At 46.3% G+C, this 18,051-nt stretch overlaps 1 protein-coding gene and 1 long non-coding RNA gene across 5 annotated transcripts in view; one reads left to right on the forward strand and one right to left on the reverse strand.

Moving 5' to 3' along the window:
- The window catches only part of LOC311133507 (vitamin D3 receptor B-like), a 120,965-nt gene that overhangs the window by 26,262 nt on the left and 76,652 nt on the right, over positions 1-18,051 (forward strand). The gene's annotated exons all lie outside the window — the stretch shown is intronic.
- On the reverse strand, positions 3,866-18,040 carry LOC311133509. 4 transcript variants are annotated; one of them, XR_014613597.1, is made up of 4 exons: positions 16,462-18,040; positions 13,296-16,135; positions 6,110-6,146; positions 3,866-4,230 (listed from the first exon to the last, which is right to left on the reverse strand). It is a non-coding gene; the product is annotated as an uncharacterized lncRNA (long non-coding RNA). The 4 variants fall into 4 exon arrangements; XR_014613598.1 differs by having other exon boundaries at positions 13,296-15,772; positions 15,859-18,040; XR_014613599.1 differs by having other exon boundaries at positions 13,296-15,448; positions 15,518-18,040.

Below are 18,051 nucleotides of genomic sequence, written 5' to 3' on the forward strand. Positions count from 1 at the left end.
TGATAGATCTAAAGAAGATGAATAATTGTCGTATTATTTTTAGCCCTTTATTTTCCCCGGCCCACAGGCTGTGTGTAGCTAGCTATATTTTTAGCCGCCGTTTAAATAACTCAAAAACTACTTCACTACTCTGTTTCCTTATGCTGTTGGCCCTCTGGTCCTTTTCCTGGGCTGCCTCCAGCTCCTGCTCTGTATCCGCATCGGGCACACTGGGGCTTTGTGACACACAATGTCACTGAGACAAGGAGGTCACCACTGCCACCGCTCCCTCAACCTCTCGCTCTCCATTTCTCTCTCCGATTCGGATTTTCTCTCTCTTTTTTCACTCTATCTATCCTACTCAATCTCTATTTCGCTCTGTTTGCCTCCGACACCTATCTTTCTCTGTTTGTCTGTTTCTAAATCTGATTTGCTTTATTCCCTTCACTCTCTCTTACTCTGATTTTAACTATATTTTGTTCCATTCCTTGTTTCTGACCTCTCTCTAGCTCTCTCTCTTACTCTGTTTCTGACCTCTCTAGTTCCCTCTCTTACTCTGTTTCTGACCTCTCTCTAGCTCCCTCTGTCTTACTCTCTCTGTCTTATTCTGTTTCTGACCTGTCTCTAGTTCCCTCTGTCTTACTCTGTTTCTGACCTCTCTCTAGTTCCCTCTGTCTTACTCTGTTTCTGACCTCTCTCTAGCTCCCTCTGTCTTACTCTCTCCATCTTACGCTGCATCTGACCTCTCTCAAGTTCCCTCTGTCTTACTCTGTTTCTGATCTCGCTCTAGCTTCCTCTGTCTTACTCTCTCTGTCTTACTCTGTTTCGGACTCTCTCTAGTTCCCTCTCTTACTCTGTTTCTGACCTCTCTCTAGCTTCCTCTGTCTTACTCTCTCTGTCTTACTCTGTTTCTGATCTCGCTCTAGCTTCCTCTGTCTTACTCTCTCTGTCTTACTCTCTTTCGGACTCTCTCTAGCTCCCTCTGTCTTACTCTGTTTCGGACCTCTAGTTCCCTCTGTCTTACTCTGTTTCTGACCTCTCTAGTTCCTTCTGTCTTACTCTGTTTCTGACCACTCTCTAGCTCCCTCTGTCTTACTCTGTTTCTGACCACTCTCTAGCTCCCTCTGTCTTACTCTGTTTCTGACCTCTCTGTAGATCCCTCCGTCTTACTCTGTTTCTGATCTCTCTTTAGTTCCCTCAGTCTTACTCTGTTTCTGATATCTCTCTAGTTCCCTCTCTTACTCTGTTTCTGACCTCTCTCTAGCTTCATCTGTCTTACTCTGTTTCTGACCTCTCTATAGCTCCCTCTGTCTTACTCTGTTTCTGACCTCTCTCTAGCTCCCTCTGTCTTACTCTCTCTGTCTTACTCTGTTTCTGACCTCACTCTAGTTCCCTCAGTCTTACTCTGTTTCTGACCTCTCTCTAGCTCCCTCTGTCTTATTCTCTCTGTCTTACTCTTTATCTGACTTCTCTCTAGTTCCCTCTCTTACTGTTTCTGACCTCTCTCTAGCTTCATCTGTCTTACTCTGTTTCTGACCTCTCTCTAGCTTACTCTGTTTCTGATCTCTCTCGCTCCCTCTGTCTTACTCTGTTTCTGACCTCTCTATAGCTCTCTCTGTCTTACTCTGTTTCTGACCTCTCTCTAGCTCCCTCTGTCTTACTCTCTCTGTCTTACTCTGTTTCTGACCTCACTCTAGTTCCCTCAGTCTTACTCTGTTTCTGACCTCTCTCTAGCTCCCTCTGTCTTATTCTCTCTGTCTTACTCTGTTTCCGACCTCTCTAGTTCCCTTTGTCTTACTGTTTCTGACCTCTCTCTAGCTTCATCTGTCTTACTCTGTTTCTGACCTCTCTCTAGCTTACTCTGTTTCTGATCTCTCTCGCTCCCTCTGTCCTACTCTGTTTCTGACCTCTCTATAGCTCTCTCTGTCTTACTCTGTTTCTGATCTCGCTCTAGCTCCCTCTATCTTACTCTGTTTCCGACCTCTCTAGTTCCCTTTGTCTTACTGTTTCTGACCTCTCTCTAGCTCCCTCTGTCTTACTCTGTTTCTGACCTCTCTCTAGCTCCCTCTGTCTTCAAATCAAATCAAATTTTATTGGTCACATGCGCCGAATACAACAGGTGCAGACATCACAGTGAAATGCTTACTTACAGCCCTTAACCAACAGTGCATTTATTTTTAACAAAAAAAAGTAAAAATAAAACAACAACAAAAAAAGTGTTGAGAAAAAAAAGAGCAGAAGTAAAATAAAATAACAGTAGGGAGGCTATATATACAGGGGGGTACCGTTGCAGAGTCAATGTGCGGGGGCACCGGCTAGTTGAGGTAGTTTGGGTAATATGTACATGTGGGTAGATTTAAAGTGACTATGCATAAATAATTAACAGAGTAGCAGCAGCGTAAAAAAGGATGGGGTGGGGGGGCAGTGCAAATAGTCCGGGTAGCCATGATTAGCTGTTCAGGAGTCTTGTGGCTTGGGGGTAGAAGCTGTTGAGAAGTCTTTTGGACCTAGACTGGGCAATCCAGTACCGCTTGCCGTGCGGTAGCAGAGAGAACAGTCTATGACTAGGGTGGCTGGAGTCTTTGACAATTTTGAGGGCCTTCCTCTGACACCGCCTGGTATAGAGGTCCTGGATGGCAGGAAGCTTGGCCCCAGTGATGTACTGGGCCGTACGCACTACCCTCTGTAGTGCCTTGCGGTCAGAGGCCAAGCAGTTGCCATACCAGGCGGTGATGCAACCAGTCAGGATGCTCTCGATGGTGCAGCTGTATAATTTTTTGAGGATCTGAGGACCCATGCCAAATCTTTTCAGTCTCCTGAGGGGGAATAGGCTTTGTCGTGCCCTCTTCACGACTGTCTTGGTGTGTTTGGACCATGATAGTTCGTTGGTGATGTGGACACCAAGGAACTTGAAGCTCTCAACCTGTTCCACTACAGCCCCGTCGATGAGAATGGGGGCGTGCTCAGTCCTCTTTTTTTTCCTGTAGTCCACAATCATCTCCTTTGTCTTGGTCATGTTGAGGGAGAGGTTGTTGTCCTGGCACCACACGGCCAGGTCTCTGACCTCCTCCCTATAGGCTGTCTCATCGTTGTCGGTGATCAGGCCTACCACTGTTGTGTCGTCGGCAAACTTAATGATGGTGTTGGAGTCGTGCCTGGCCATGCAGTCATGGGTGAACAGAGAGTACAGGAGGGGACTGAGCACGCACCCCTGAGGGGCCCCCGTGTTGAGGATCAGTGTGGCAGATGTGTTGTTACCTACCCTTACCACCTGGGGGCGGCCCGTCAGGAAGTCCAGGATCCAGTTGCAGAGGGAGGTGTTTAGTCCCAGGATCCTTAGCTTAGTGATGAGCTTAGAGGGCACTATGGTGTTGAATGCTGAGCTGTAGTCAATGAATAGCATTCTCACGTAGGTGTTCCTCTTGTCCAGGTGGGAAAGGGCAGTGTGGAGTGCAATAGAGATTGCATCATCTGTGGATCTGTTGGGGCGGTATGCAAATTGTTGTGGGTCTAGGGTTTCTGGGATAATGCTGTTGATGTGAGCCATGCCCAGCCTTTCAAAGCACTTCATGGCTACAGACGTCAGTGCTACGGGTCGGTAGTCATTTAGGCAGGTTATCTTAGAGTCCTTGGGCACGGGGACTATGGTGTTCTGCTTGAAACATGTTGGTATTACAGACTCAGTCAGGGACATGTTGAAAATGTCAGTGAAGACACTTGCCAGTTGGTCAGCACATGCTCGGAGTACACGTCCTGGTAATCCGTCTGGCCCTGCGGCCTTGTGAATGTTGACCTGCTTAAAAGTCTTACTCACATCGGCTACGGAGAGCGTGATCACATAGTCATCCGGAACAGCTGGTGCTCTCATGCATGCTTCAGTGTTGCTTGCCTCGAAGCGAGCATAGAAGTGGTTTAGCTCGTCTGGTAGGCTTGTGTCACTGGGCAGCTCATGGCTGTGCTTCCCTTTGTAGTCTGTAATAGTTTTCAAGCCCTGCCACTTACTCTCTCTGTCTTACTCTGTTTCTGACCTCTCTCTAGCTCCATCTGTCTTACTCTGTTTCTGACCTCTCTCTAGCTTACTCTGTGTCTGACCTCTCTCTAGCTCCCTCTGTCTTACTCTCTCTGTCTTACTCTGTTTCTGACCACTCTCTAGCTCCCTCTTACTCTGTGTCTGACCTCTCTTTAGTTCCCTCTGTCTTACTCTGTATCTGACCTTTCTTTAGCTCCCTTCTGTCTTACTCTGTTTCTGACCTCTCTACCTCCCTCTGTCTTACTCTGTTTCTGACCTCTTTCTTGCTCCCTCAGTCTTACTCTGTTTCTGATCTCTCCTAGTTCCATCTTACTCTGTTTCTGACATCTCTACCTCCCTCTGTCTTACTCTGTTTCTGATCTCGCTCTAGCTCCCTCTGTCTTACTCTCTCTGTCTTACTCTGTTTCTGACCACTCTCTAGCTCCCTCTTACTCTGTGTCTGACCTCTCTTTAGTTCCCTCTGTCTTACTCTGTATCTGACCTTTCTTTAGCTCCCTCCGCCTTACTCTGTTTCTGATCTCTCTCTAGTTCCATCTTACTCTGTTTCTGACGTCTCTCTAGTTCCATCTTACTCTGTTTCTGACGTCTCTCTAGCTCCCTCCGTCTTACTCTGTTTCTGATCTCTCTAGTTCCATCTTACTCTGTTTCTGACATCTCTAGTTCCCTCTGTCTTACTGTTTCTGACCTCTCTCTAGCTCCCTCTGTCTTACTATGTTTCTGATCTCTCTCTAGTTCCATCTTACTCTGTTTCTGATCTCTCCCTAGTTCCCTCTGTCTTACTCTGTTTCTGACCTCTCTCAAGCGCCCTCTCTTACTCTGTTTCGGACTCTCTCTAGTTCCATCTGTCTTACTCTGTATCGGACCTTTCTTTAGGTCCCTCTGTCTTAATCTGTATCTGACCTCTCTCTAGCTCCCTCTGTCTTACTCTGTTTCCGACCTCTCTAGTTCCCTCGGCCTTACTCTGTTTCTGACCTCTCTCTAGCTCGCTCTGTCTTACTCTGTTTCTGACCTCTCTCTAGCTCCCTCTGTCTTATTCTCTCTGTCTTACTCTTTATCTGACCTCTCTCTAGTTCCCTCTCTTACTGTTTCTGACCTCTCTCTCTAGCTTCATCTGTCTTACTCTGTTTCTGACGTCTCTCTAGTTCCCTCCGTCTTACTCTGTTTCTGATCTCGCTCTAGTTCCATCTTACTCTGTTTCTGATCTCTCTCTAGTTCCCTCTGTCTTACTCTGTTTCTGACCTTTCTTTAGCTCCCTTCTGTCTTACTCTGTTTCTGACCTCTCTCTAGCTCCCTCTGTCTTATTCTCTCTGTCTTACTCTGTTTCTGACCTCTCTCTAGCTCCCTCTGTCTTACTCTGTTTCTGATCTCTCTCTATCTCCCTCTGTCTTACTCTCTCTGTCTTACTCTCTCTGTCTTACTCTCTCTGTCTTACTCTCTCTGTCTTACTCTTTTTCTGACCTCTCTCTAGCTCCATCTGTCTTACTCTGTGTCTGACCTCTAGTTCCCTTTGTCTTACTCTTTATCTGAACTCTCTCTAGCTCCCTCTGTCTTACTCCCTCTGTCTTACTCTCTTTCTGACCTATCTCTAGCTCCCTCTGTCTTACTCTGTTTCCGACCTCTCTAGTTCCCTCTGTCTTACTCTGTTTCCGACCTCTCTAGTTCCCTCTGTCTTACTCGGTTTCTGACCTCTCTCTATCTCCCTCTGTCTTACTCTGTTTCTGATCTCTCTCTAGTTCCCTCTGTCTTACTCTGTTTTTGACCTCTCTCTAGCTCCCTCTGTCTTACTCTCTCTGTCTTACTCTGTTTCTGACCTCTCTCGCTCCCTCTGTCTTACTCTGTTTCTGAGCTCTCTGTCTTACTCTGTTTCGGACTCTCTCTAGCTCCCTCTGTCTTACTCTGTGTCTGACCTCTCTCTATCTCCCTCTGTCTTACTGTGTCTGACCCCTCTAGCTCCCTTTGTCTTACTATGTTTCTGATCTCCCTCTAGCTCCCTCTGTCTTACTCTGTTTCTGACCTCTCTCGAGCTCCCACTCTTTCTCTGTTTCTGACCTCTCTCTAGCGCTCTCTGTCTTACTCTCTCTGTCTTACTCGGTTTCTGACCTCTCTCTAGTTCCCTCTGTCTTACTCTGTTTCTGACCTCTCTCTAGCTCCCTCTGTCTTACTCTGTTTCTGATCTCTAGCTCCCTCTGTCTTATTCTCTCTTACTCTGTATCTGACCTCTCTAGTTCCCTCTCTTACTCTGTTTCTGACCTCTCTAGTTCCCTCTTTCTTACTCTGTTTCTGACCTCTCTCTAGTTCCCTCTCTTACTCTGTGTCTGACCTCTCTCGCTCCCTCTGTCTTACTCTGTTTCTGACCTCTCTATAGCTCTCTCTGTCTTACTCTGTTTCTGACCTCTCTCTAGCTCCCTCTGTCTTACTCTGTTTCTGACATCTCTCGCTCCCTCTGTCTTACTCTGTTATTGACCTCTCTCTTGCTCCCGCTCTTACACTGTTTCTGACCTCTCTCTAGTTCCCTCTGTCTTACTCTCTCCGTCTTACTCTGTGTTACGGATACAGGTATCCTGTGTTTTTGTGTGTCTCTCCTTCTGCCCTAATCACAGGTGTCCTGTATGTTCCTGATTGGTGGTCGTTGAGGTGTCTGCTGATTGGACCAATCAGTGAACATTCCTGTGCATTGCACCACCTGTTACTCGTTTGTTCAATCACACATCCCATTGTATAAAAACCAGTCTTGTGTTTGTTGAGAGAGAGAGAGAGAGAATTTTTCCGGATGTGAGTATGGACACGGTGGTGTCCTGTTTTTGGTTACTCACTAAAGTTGCTGTTTATTATGATTGGTAATTCTGTTAGACTACTGTTTTGTTATGTGAGTGCGGATACTGTTGTGTCCTGTGTAGTGTGTACTACTTAATTGCTGATTACCCTGTTTGGTAGCTTTGTGTGTTTCTGGGAAAAGGGGAGTTTAAGCTAGTTGCCCTTGGGCGTACATTACCCGTAGGAAGAAATCTGTCTAAAAACACTAGTTAGACCTGAGCGGACCACCCACTGTACTTTTGTATGACTAGCAGTAGCCTAGCGGTTCTTCAGGCAGGCTAGATCAGTTTAGGGGGTTTTACACTATTGTTTCATTTCTTGGGTCCTGCTCAGCCCTTTTTCCCAAACCCTTACCGTGTGTTCTGAAATAAACCATTTGTGTTTGACGGTAGTTCATGGTTGTTGTGTCACATTTGTTCTCACTGCTCCATGCCACACTCCTAATTTGCATAATTTATGTTACGGGTCTCATGTCCATCCACCCTAGACGTTTAGAGCCACGGGGTTCGTAACATAAAGTGGGGGCTCGTCCGGGATCCATCCCGTGCTACTCATGCAAATTAGCAAGTGTCTGGTTCAGTGTTGAGCTTGGCAGCTGTACTACCTGTTTTTTTTTGTGTTCAGTAGTCGACGGCTCGTGTTGCTAGTAGTATGGCTACTTTTGAGTTGGAGGCATTTTTGGAAAACCCTACGTGGGAGGTTTTTGATAATTGCCGTAGAGTGGATCTACAGGCTTTGGCTGACCACTTTTCTGTACCCATACCGAGGGGTTTAGTGAAAGCAGAAGTTAGGGAAGTAGTGCTAGCGATATTGTTAAACGAGCGAGTGCTTGAGTTACCGCCGCCTGAGTCTGCTGCTCCTGTAGGGGATGTGGTTGCTACGCCTGTAAGCCCATCAATGTCTGAGGACGAGACTAAGGCTCCAGCCACATTGCCCCGTTATGACCCACTCTCCCCACTGACTGACAGTGATGCCAGGATGGATGTCCGCTCGACACGGCTCCAAATGGAGGCGGAAGAGCGGGCACAAATCAGGCAAGACAAGCTGGAGATGCGTAAAATGGAGCTAGAGGCAGAACAGGAGACGCGTAAGCTAGAGGCAGAACAGGAGACGCGTAAGCTAGAGGCAGAACAGGAGACGCGTAAGATGGAACTGGAGATGCGTAAAATGGAACTAGAGGCAGAAACAGCGAGGTTAGTCTCTGCTAATACTATGCCTGCTAGTGAGCCATCCTCACCAGCTGTGTCATCTGCTACGTTTGATATTAGTAGGCAGATCACCTTGGTACCTGTGTTCAGGGAGTCAGAGGTTGATTCCTATTTCAGTGTGTTTGAACGTATAGCGGTAGCATTGAAATGGCCCGAAGAGGTATGGTGCCTATTACTTCAGTGTAAACTAACAGGTAAAGCCCAAGAGGTTCTGGCAGCGCTACCTCTTGAAGACAGTTTGAATTATGAAGTGGTCAAAGCTACTGTTCTTCGTGCCTATGAGCTTGTTCCTGAGGCATATCGACAGAGATTTAGGTCTCATAAAAAGTCTCCTACTCAGACTTATGTGGAGTTTGCTAGAGACAAAGGAAATCTGTTTGACAAATGGCACAGTGCTAGTAAGGTAACTGATTTTAACTCTCTACGGGAGTTAATCTTGTTAGAAGAGTTTAAAAATGGTTTACCGGAACGCATTGTAGTTTATCTGAACGAACAGAAAGTATCCTCACTGTCGGAAGCGTCTGTATTGGCAGACGAGTTTGTGTTGACGCATAAGAGCGTGTTTTCGGCTCGTACGGAGAGCAGGGCTGCGGAGTTGCTAACTTTTAATCCTAGTCGACCAGCAGTACATCCAGCACGCCCAAAAGATGTGCGTCACTGTTTCTATTGTCATAAGGTGGGACATATGGTTAATGATTGCTTTCTGCTAAAACGCAAACCGGGGATGCCTCAGCACGCCAGGCCGCCAACGGGTGTTGGGCTGATTCGTACGGTTGTAAGGCCGGAATCAAGACAGAGGCCTCATACTGAATGTGGTTTGAAAGTCCCTGTCCCAGATCACAGTTATGAACCGTTCATTTTTGAGGGGTTTGTTTCTATATCAGATGACGAAGCGTCTCAGCGTCCAGTTAGAATCCTCAGAGATACTGGTGCGGCGCAGTCGTTCATACTATCTGATGTGTTGCCCTTGTCTAATAATACATATTGTGGTTCCAGTGTGTTAGTACAAGGAATTGAAATGGGTTTCGTCCCAGTGCCATTGCACTTTGTGAACGTACACTCTGAGTTAGTCAGTGGATTGTTCAGAGTTGGTGTACGTCCTATGTTGCCAGTAAAAGGTGTGACATTTATAATGGGCAACGATATTGCCGGAGGAAAGGTAATACCCATATTGGAGGTATTGGATAAAAGTGACCAGTCTCTCTCCGAGGAGCTGGCACAGGGTTATCCAGATGTGTTCCCCGCTTGTGCTGTCACACGTGCTCAAGCACGACAAGTGGGTGAAGAGTTAGATTTGTCAGACACGATTCTATTCAGAGAGTGTGACCCAGAGGATAGTTCGGGTGCTACCTCTGGTAAGCTGGTGCAGTCTGACCAACAGCCCAGAGAAAGGAAGAAGGATGTGGAACTTGTTGCTGAGGCAATACAGTTACCAGTTACTCGTGAGCAGCTGATCGCTAACCAACAGGTTGACATTAGCCTGGCTAAATGTTTTTCTAGTGTTGTCTCAGAGGAGGAGCTAAAGAAGAAAAACATGGCATACTTCATTGATGGTAATCTCCTCATGCGTAAATGGACATCCCATGTTGACGCTGGCGGAGATTGGAATGCTGTTTACCAAATAGTGATTCCTACAGCCTTTCGACAAAATGTTTTATCCCTCGCTCATGATCACCAGTGGTCCGGACATCTGGGAGTCACCAAGACTTATGATCGTGTTTTGCGACATTTCTTTTGGCCTGGCTTAAAACAAGATGTGGCTCAGTTCTGTCGGACTTGCCACACCTGTCAAGTAGTTGGGAAACCGAACCAGGTTATTTCCCCCGCGCCTCTTTGTCCCATACCGGCCATAGGTGAACACTTCGAACATGTGATGGTTGATTGTGTTGGACCATTACCAAAAACAAAAGCTGGTAACCAGTTTATGTTGACAATTATGTGTGTGGCCACCAGGTACCCAGAGGCCATTCCTCTGCGAAGGATTACTGCTCTGGTGGTGAGTAAAGCGTTGATCAAATTCTTCTCAACTTTTGGGTTACCTAAGGTGATACAAACTGATCAGGGTACGAATTTCCTTTCTAAACTTTTCAAACAAGTGTTAAAATCCTTGTCAGTTACACACCGTGTGTCAAGCGCATATCACCCAGAGTCTCAGGGTGCGCTTGAACGTTGGCATCAGACCCTGAAGTCTATGCTCCGTAAATATTGCTTGGAATCTGAGAAAGATTGGGATGAGGGAGTTCCTCTAGTGTTGTTTGCTGTCCGTGAGACAGTACAGGAATCCCTAGGGTTCAGCCCAGCTGAACTGGTGTTTGGACACACCATGAGAGGACCTATGAAAGTCCTTAAGGATCAGTTTTTGTCACAAGAGTTGTGTGTGAAAGAAAATGTGTTGGACTACGTTAGTCGCTTTCGTGAGCGCCTACATGCTGCCTGTGCTCTAGCAAAGGAAGCGCTGTCTTCCTCACAGAAACGGATGAAACGACACTATGACACACAGGCTGTTTCTCGTTCACTGCAGCCAGGTGACCGAGTTCTTGTATTGTTGCCTGTGCCAGGAGCGTCATTGTCAGCACGTTTCTCTGGTCCTTATGTCATTGAAAAGAAACTAAGTGAAACTGACTATGTGATACAGACTCCTGATAGAAAACGCCAATCTCGGGTGTGCCACGTTAACATGTTGAAGACATACCACACCAGACCCGTCACTCAGGTAGACAGTCCAGAGAAACTGGCCGAGTCGGCTGTCTCTGTGGCTGCTACGGCTGTAGTGGGAGGTCATGTTAATGATGTGGACGGAGATGGTTTGGAGTTGCGCAATACTCAGCAGCAGTGTGCTAGATTGCCCAATTCAGAGATGCTGCTGTCTCTCCCGTCAAGCCTGATTCATTTAACGGACAGACAGTCAGATGAGATTGTGAGACTATTACACAGCTTTCCATGTCTTTTTAATGATGTTCCTACATGTACAAATGTGTTAGAACATGACATTAATGTTGGAAACGCTGCACCTATCAAGCAACATCCTTATCGTGTCAACGTCTCTAAGAGAAAGATAATGAGGGGTGAGGTCGGTTATTTGCTGGAGAATAACCTGGCTATGCCAAGTTCAAGTCCTTGGAGTTCTCCGTGCATTCTGGTTCCTAAACCTGATGGGACATCCAGATTATGTACGGACTATCGGAAGGTCAATGCTGTCACAGTGCCCGACTCGTTCCCGTTACCCAGACTGGATGACTGTATTGATACTGTTGGTGCTGCTACTTATGTAACCAAACTAGATCTTCTAAAAGGTTACTGGCAGGTGCCGTTAACCCCACGTGCCTCCGACATCTCTGCCTTTGTGACCCCAGATCACTTCCTACAATATGCTGTCATGGCATTTGGGATGCGGAACGCACCAGCCACTTTCCAACGCCTGGTTAACACAGTATTGGCTGGGGTTCCTAATTGTAGTGCTTACCTTGATGATCTGGTAATTTATTCAACTGAGTGGTCTGATCATGTTAACACTCTAAGGGTAGTGTGTGAACGTCTAGCAACCGCTTCTCTAACCCTGAACTTAGCAAAGTGCGAGTTTGGGAAGGCCACTGTTACGTATCTTGGTAAACAGGTCGGCCATGGTCAGGTGCGCCCTGTAGATGCCAAGGTCTCGGCTATAAACGCATTTCCCGCACCTACCACCAGAAGAGAGCTACGCCGTTTTTTAGGGATGGTTGGCTACTACCGTAGTTTCTGTAAAAATTTCTCTGCTGTAGTTGCTCCATTAACGGATTTGCTCAGTCCGGCGAGAAAATTTGTATGGTCTGAAGATTGTTGTACTGCTTTCAACACTGCTAAAGCACTCTTGTGTAGTACTCCTGTTCTTGCTGCGCCAGATTTTGAACGACCGTTTAAACTGGAGGTAGATGCAAGTGCCAGAGGTGCTGGGGCTGTTCTACTGCAGCAAGACCAGAGTGGAGTGGACCATCCTGTCTGTTATTTTTCACGGAAATTTAACAAATGTCAGACAAACTATTCCACCATTGAACAAGAAGCTCTAGCTTTGTTGTTAGCTCTGCAGTACTTTGAAGTTTATGTTGGTTCCAGTGCATTACCAGTGATAGTGTATACTGATCATAACCCCTTAGTTTTTCTCCACCGGATGTACAACCAGAACCAACGCCTTATGCGTTGGGCACTTGTCGTGCAAAATTATAATTTGGAGATCCGCCACAAAAAGGGGTTGGATAATGTGTTGGCAGATGCTTTGTCTCGTGTGTAATGATCTTGGTTTTTTTTTTGTTATCCCGATAGGATGATTTGTGAATTTGGGTGTTGTGATAGTACGTGTGTCGCAAACCATTGTGGTTTGCTCTTTTAAGGGTGGGAGTGTTACGGATACAGGTATCCTGTGTTTTTGTGTGTCTCTCCTTCTGCCCTAATCACAGGTGTCCTGTATGTTCCTGATTGGTGGTCGTTGAGGTGTCTGCTGATTGGACCAATCAGTGAACATTCCTGTGCATTGCACCACCTGTTACTCGTTTGTTCAATCACACATCCCATTGTATAAAAACCAGTCTTGTGTTTGTTGAGAGAGAGAGAGAATATTTCCGGATGTGAGTATGGACACGGTGGTGTCCTGTTTTTGGTTACTCACTAAAGTTGCTGTTTATTATGATTGGTAATTCTGTTAGACTACTGTTTTGTTATGTGAGTGCGGATACTGTTGTGTCCTGTGTAGTGTGTACTACTTAATTGCTGATTACCCTGTTTGGTAGCTTTGTGTGTTTCTGGGAAAAGGGGAGTTTAAGCTAGTTGCCCTTGGGCGTACATTACCCGTAGGAAGAAATCTGTCTAAAAACACTAGTTAGACCTGAGCGGACCACCCACTGTACTTTTGTATGACTAGCAGTAGCCTAGCGGTTCTTCAGGCAGGCTAGATCAGTTTAGGGGGTTTTACACTATTGTTTCATTTCTTGGGTCCTGCTCAGCCCTTTTTCCCAAACCCTTACCGTGTGTTCTGAAATAAACCATTTGTGTTTGACGGTAGTTCATGGTTGTTGTGTCACATTTGTTCTCACTGCTCCATGCCACACTCCTAATTTGCATAATTTATGTTACGGGTCTCATGTCCATCCACCCTAGACGTTTAGAGCCACGGGGTTCGTAACACTCTGCTTCTGACCTCTCTAGTTCCCTCTGTCTTACTCTGTTTCTGACCTCTCTGTAGCTTACTCTGTTTCTGACCTCTCTAGCTCCCTCTGTCTTACTCTGTTTCTGACGTCTCTCTAGTTCCTTCCGTCTTACTCTGTTTCTGATCTCTCTCTAGTTCCATCTTACTCTGTTTCTGACATCTCTAGCTCCCTCTGTCTTACTCTGTTTCTGACATCTCTCTAGCTCCTTCTGTCTTACTCTGTTTCTGACCTCTCTGTAGCTCCCTCTGTCTTACTCTGTTTCTGATCTCTCTCTAGTTCCCTCTGTCTTACTCTGTTTCTGATCTCTCTTTAGTTCCATCTTACTCTGTCTCTGACCTCTCTCTAGCTCCCTCTGTCTTACTCTCTCTGTCTTACTCTGTTTCTGACCTCACTCTAGTTCCCTCAGTCTTACTCTTTATCTGACTTCTCTCTAGTTCCCTCTGTCTTACTGTTTCTGACCTCTCTCTAGCTTACTCTGTGTCTGACCTCTCTCTAGCTCCCTCTGTCTTACTCTGTTTCTGATCTCGCTCTAGCTCCCTCTGTCTTACTGTGTCTGACCTTTCTCTAGCTCCCTCTGTCTTACTCTCTCTGTCTTACTCTGTTTCCGACCTCTCTAGCTCCCTCTCTTACTGTTTCCGACCTCTCTAGTTACCTCTGTCTTACTCTGTATCTGACCTTTCTTTAGCTCCCTTCTGTCTTACTCTGTTTCTGACCTCTCTCTAGCTCCCTCTGTCTTACTCTCTCTGTCTTACTCTGTGTCTGACCTCTCTCTAGTTCCCTCTGTCTTACTCTGTTTCTGACCTCTCTCTAGCTCCCTCTGTCTTATTCTCTCTGTCTTACTCTGTTTCTGACGTCTCTAGTTCCCTCCGTCTTATTCTGTTTCTGATCTCTCTCTAGTTCCATCTTACTCTGTTTCTGACCTCTCTCTAGCTCTCTCTGTTTTACTCTGTTTCCGACCTTTCTTTAGCTCCCTCTGTCTTACTCTGTTTCTGACCTCTCTCTAGCTCCCTCGGTCTTACTCTGCTTCTGACATCTCTCTAGCTCCCTCTGTCTTACTCTGTTTCTGACCTCTCTCTAGCTCCCTCTGTCTTACTCTGTTACTGACCTCTCTCCAGCTCCCTCGGTCTTACTCTGTTTTAGACCTCTCTCGAGCTCCCTCTCTTACTCTCTCTGTCTTACTCTGTGTCTGACCTCTAGTTCCCGTTGTCTTACTCTTTATCTGAACCCTCTCTAGCTCCCTCTGTCTTACTCTGTTTCTGACTCTCTCTAGCTTCCTCTGTCTTACTCTCTCTGTCTTACTCTCTTTCTGCCTTATCTCTAGCTCCCTCTGTCTTACTTTGTTTCTGACCTCTCGCTAGCTCTCTCTGTCTTACTCTGTTTCCGACCTTTCTTTAGCTCCCTCTGTCTTACTCTATTTCTGACCTCTCTCTAGTTCATTCTGTCTTACTCTGTTTCTGATCTCGCTCTAGCTCCCTCTGTCTTACTCTGTTTCCGACCTCTTTATTTCCCTCGGTCTTACTCTGTTTCTGACATCTCTCTAGCTCCTTCTCTTACTCTTTTTCTGACCTCTCTCTAGCTTCCTCTGTGTCTGACCTCTCTCGCTCCCACTCTCTTACTCTGTTTCTGACTTCTGTCTTACTCTGTTTCTGACCTCTCTATAGTTCCCTCTCTTACTCTGTTTCTGACCTCTCTAGGTCCCTCTTTCTTACTCTGTTTCTGACCCCTCTCTCAACTTACTCTGTTTCTGACCTCTCTGTCTTACTCTGTTTCGGACTCTCTAGCTCCCTCTGTCTTACTCTGTGTCTGACCTCTCTCTAATTCCTTCTGTCTTACTCTGTTTCTGACTTCTTTCTAGCGCCCTCTGTCTTACTCTGTTTCCGACCTCTCTAGCTCCCTCTGTCTTACTCTGTTTCTGACCTCTCTTTAGCTCCCTCTGTCTTACTCTGTTTCTGATCTCTCTCTAGTTCCATCTGTCTTACTCTGTTTCTGACTCTCTAGTTCCCTCTCTTACTCTGTTTCTGACCTCTCTCTAGCTCCCTCTGTCTTACTCTGTTTCCGACCTCTCTAGTTCCCTCTGTCTTACTCTGTTTCTGACCTCTCTTTAGCTCCCTCTGTCTTACTCTGTTTCTGACTCTCTCTAGTTCCCTCTCTTACTCCGTTTCCGACCTCTCTAGTTCCCTCTGTCTTACTCTGTTTCTGACCTCTCTCTAGTTCCCTCTGTCTTACTCTGTTTCTGACCTCTCTTTAGCTCCCTCTGTCTTACTCTGTTTCTGACTCTCTCTAGTTCCCTCTCTTACTCCGTTTCCGACCTCTCTAGTTCCCTCTGTCTTACTCTGTTTCTGACCTCTCTCGAGCTCCCACTCTTTCTCTGTTTCTGACCTCTCTCTGTCTTACTCTCTGTCTTACTCTGTGTCTGACCTCTCTCTAGCTCCCTCTCTTACTCTGTTTCTGACCTCTCTCTAGTTCCCTCTGTCTTACTCTGTTTCTGACCTCTCTGTCTTACTCTCTCTGTCTTACTCTGTGTCTGACCTCTCTCTAGCTCCCTCTCTTACTCTGTTTCTGACCTCTCTAGGTCCCTCTTTCTTACTCTGTTTCTGACCTCTCTCTAGCTCTCTCTGTCTTACTCTCTCTGTCTTACTCTGTTTCTGACCTCTCTCTAGTTCCCTCTGTCTTACTCTGTTTCTGACCTCTCTCTGTCTTATTCTCTCTGTCTTACTCTGTGTCTGACCTCTCTCGAGCTCCCTCTGTCTTACTCTCTCCGTCTTACTTTGCTTCTGACCTCTCTCTAGTTCCCTCTCTTACTCTGTTTCTGACCTCTCTGTCTTACTCTGTTTCTGACCTCTCTCTAGCTCCCTCTGTCTTACTCTCTCCGTCTTACTCTGTTTCTGACCTCTCTCTAGCTCCCTCTGTCTTACTCTGTTTCTGACCTCTCTCTAGCTCCCTCTGTCTTATTCTCTCTGTCTTACTCTTTATCTGACTTCTCTCTAGCTTACTCTGTGTCTGACCTCTCTCGATCCCTCTCTTACTCTGTTTCTGACCTCTCTATAGCTCTCTCTGTCTTACTCTGTTTCTGATCTCGCTCTAGCTCCCTCTGTCTTACTCTGTTTCCGACCTCTCTAGTTCCCTCTGTCTTACTGTGTCTGACCTCTCTCTAGCTCCCTCTGTCTTACTCTGTATCTGACCTTTCTTTAGCTCCCTTCTGTCTTACTCTGTTTCTGATATCTCTCTAGTTCCATCTTACTCTGTTTCTGACCTCTCTCTAGCTACCTCTGTCTTACTCTGTTTCTGACGTCTCTCTAGTTCCCTCCGTCTTACTCTGTTTCTGATCTCTCTCTAGTTCCCTCCGTCTTACTCTGTTTCTGATCTCTCTCTAGTTCCATCTTACTCTGTTTCTGACGTCTCTCTAGTTCCCTTCGTCTTACTCTGTTTCTGATCTCTCTCTAGCTCCATCTTACTATGTTTCCGACCTTTCTAGTTCCCTCTGTCTTACTCTGTTTCTGACCTCTCTCAAGCGCCCTCTCTTACTCTGTTTCGGACTCTCTCTAGTTCCATCTGTCTTACTCTGTATCGGACCTTTCTTTAGGTCCCTCTGTCTTACTCTGTGTCTGACCTCTCTGTAGTTCCCTCTGTCTTACTCTGTATGGGACCTTTCTTTAGGTCCCTCTGTCTTACTCTCTCTGTCTTACTCTGTTTCCGACCTCTCTAGTTCCCTCTGTTACTTTTTTCTGACCTCTCTCTAGCTCCCTCTGTCTTACTCTCTCTGTCTTACTCTGTTTCTGACCTCTTTCAAGCTTACTCTGTGTCTGACCTCTCTCTAGCTCCCTCTGTCCTACTCTGTATCTGACCTTTCTTTAGCTCCCTTCTGTCTTACTCTGTTTCTGATCTCTCTCTAGTTCCATCTTACTCTGTTTCTGACGTCTCTACCTCCCTCTGTCTTACTCTGTTTCTGACCTCTCTCTAGCTCCCTCCGTCTTACTCTGTTTCTGATCTCTCTCTAGTTCCATCTTACTCTGTTTCAGACGTCTCTCTAGCTACCTCTGTCTTACTCTGTTTCTGACGTCTCTCTAGTTCCCTCCGTCTTACTCTGTTTTTGATCTCTCTCTAGTTCCCTCCGTCTTACTCTGTTTCTGATCTCTCTCTAGTTCCATCTTACTCTGTTTCTGACGTCTCTCTAGTTCCCTTCGTCTTACTCTGTTTCTGATCTCTCTCTAGCTCCATCTTACTATGTTTCCGACCTTTCTAGTTCCCTCTGTCTTACTCTGTTTCGGACTCTCTCTAGTTCCATCTGTCTTACTCTGTATCAGACCTTTCTTTAGGTCCCTCTGTCTTACTCTCTCTGTCTTACTCTGTTTCCGACCTCTCTAGTTCCCTCGGCCTTACTCTGTTTCTGACCTCTCTCTAGCTCCCTCTGTCTTACTCTGTTTCTGACCTCTCTTTAGCTCCCTCTGTCTTATTCTCTCTGTCTTACTCTGTTTCTGACCTCTCTATAGCTCTCTGTCTTACTCTGTTTTTGACCTCTCTCTAGCTCCCTCTGTCTTATTCTCTCTGTCTTACTCTGTTTCTGATCTCGCTCTAGCTCCCTCTGTCTTACTCTGTTTCCGACCTCTCTAGATCCCTCTTTCTTACTCTGTTTCCGACCTCTCTAGCTCCCTCTGTCTTACTCTGTTTCTGACCTTTCTATAGCTCTCTCTGTCTTACTCTGTTTCTGATCTCGCTCTAGCTCCCTCTGTCTTACTCTGTTTCCGACCTCTTTAGATCCCTCTTTCTTACTCTCTCTGTCTTACTCTCTGTGTGACCTCTCTCTAGCTCTCTCTGTCTTACTCTGTTTCAGACGTCTCTCTAG

Source organism: Coregonus lavaretus, assembly GCF_964263955.1.
Source record: "Coregonus lavaretus genome assembly, chromosome: 8".
Taxonomy (NCBI): domain Eukaryota; kingdom Metazoa; phylum Chordata; class Actinopteri; order Salmoniformes; family Salmonidae; genus Coregonus; species Coregonus lavaretus.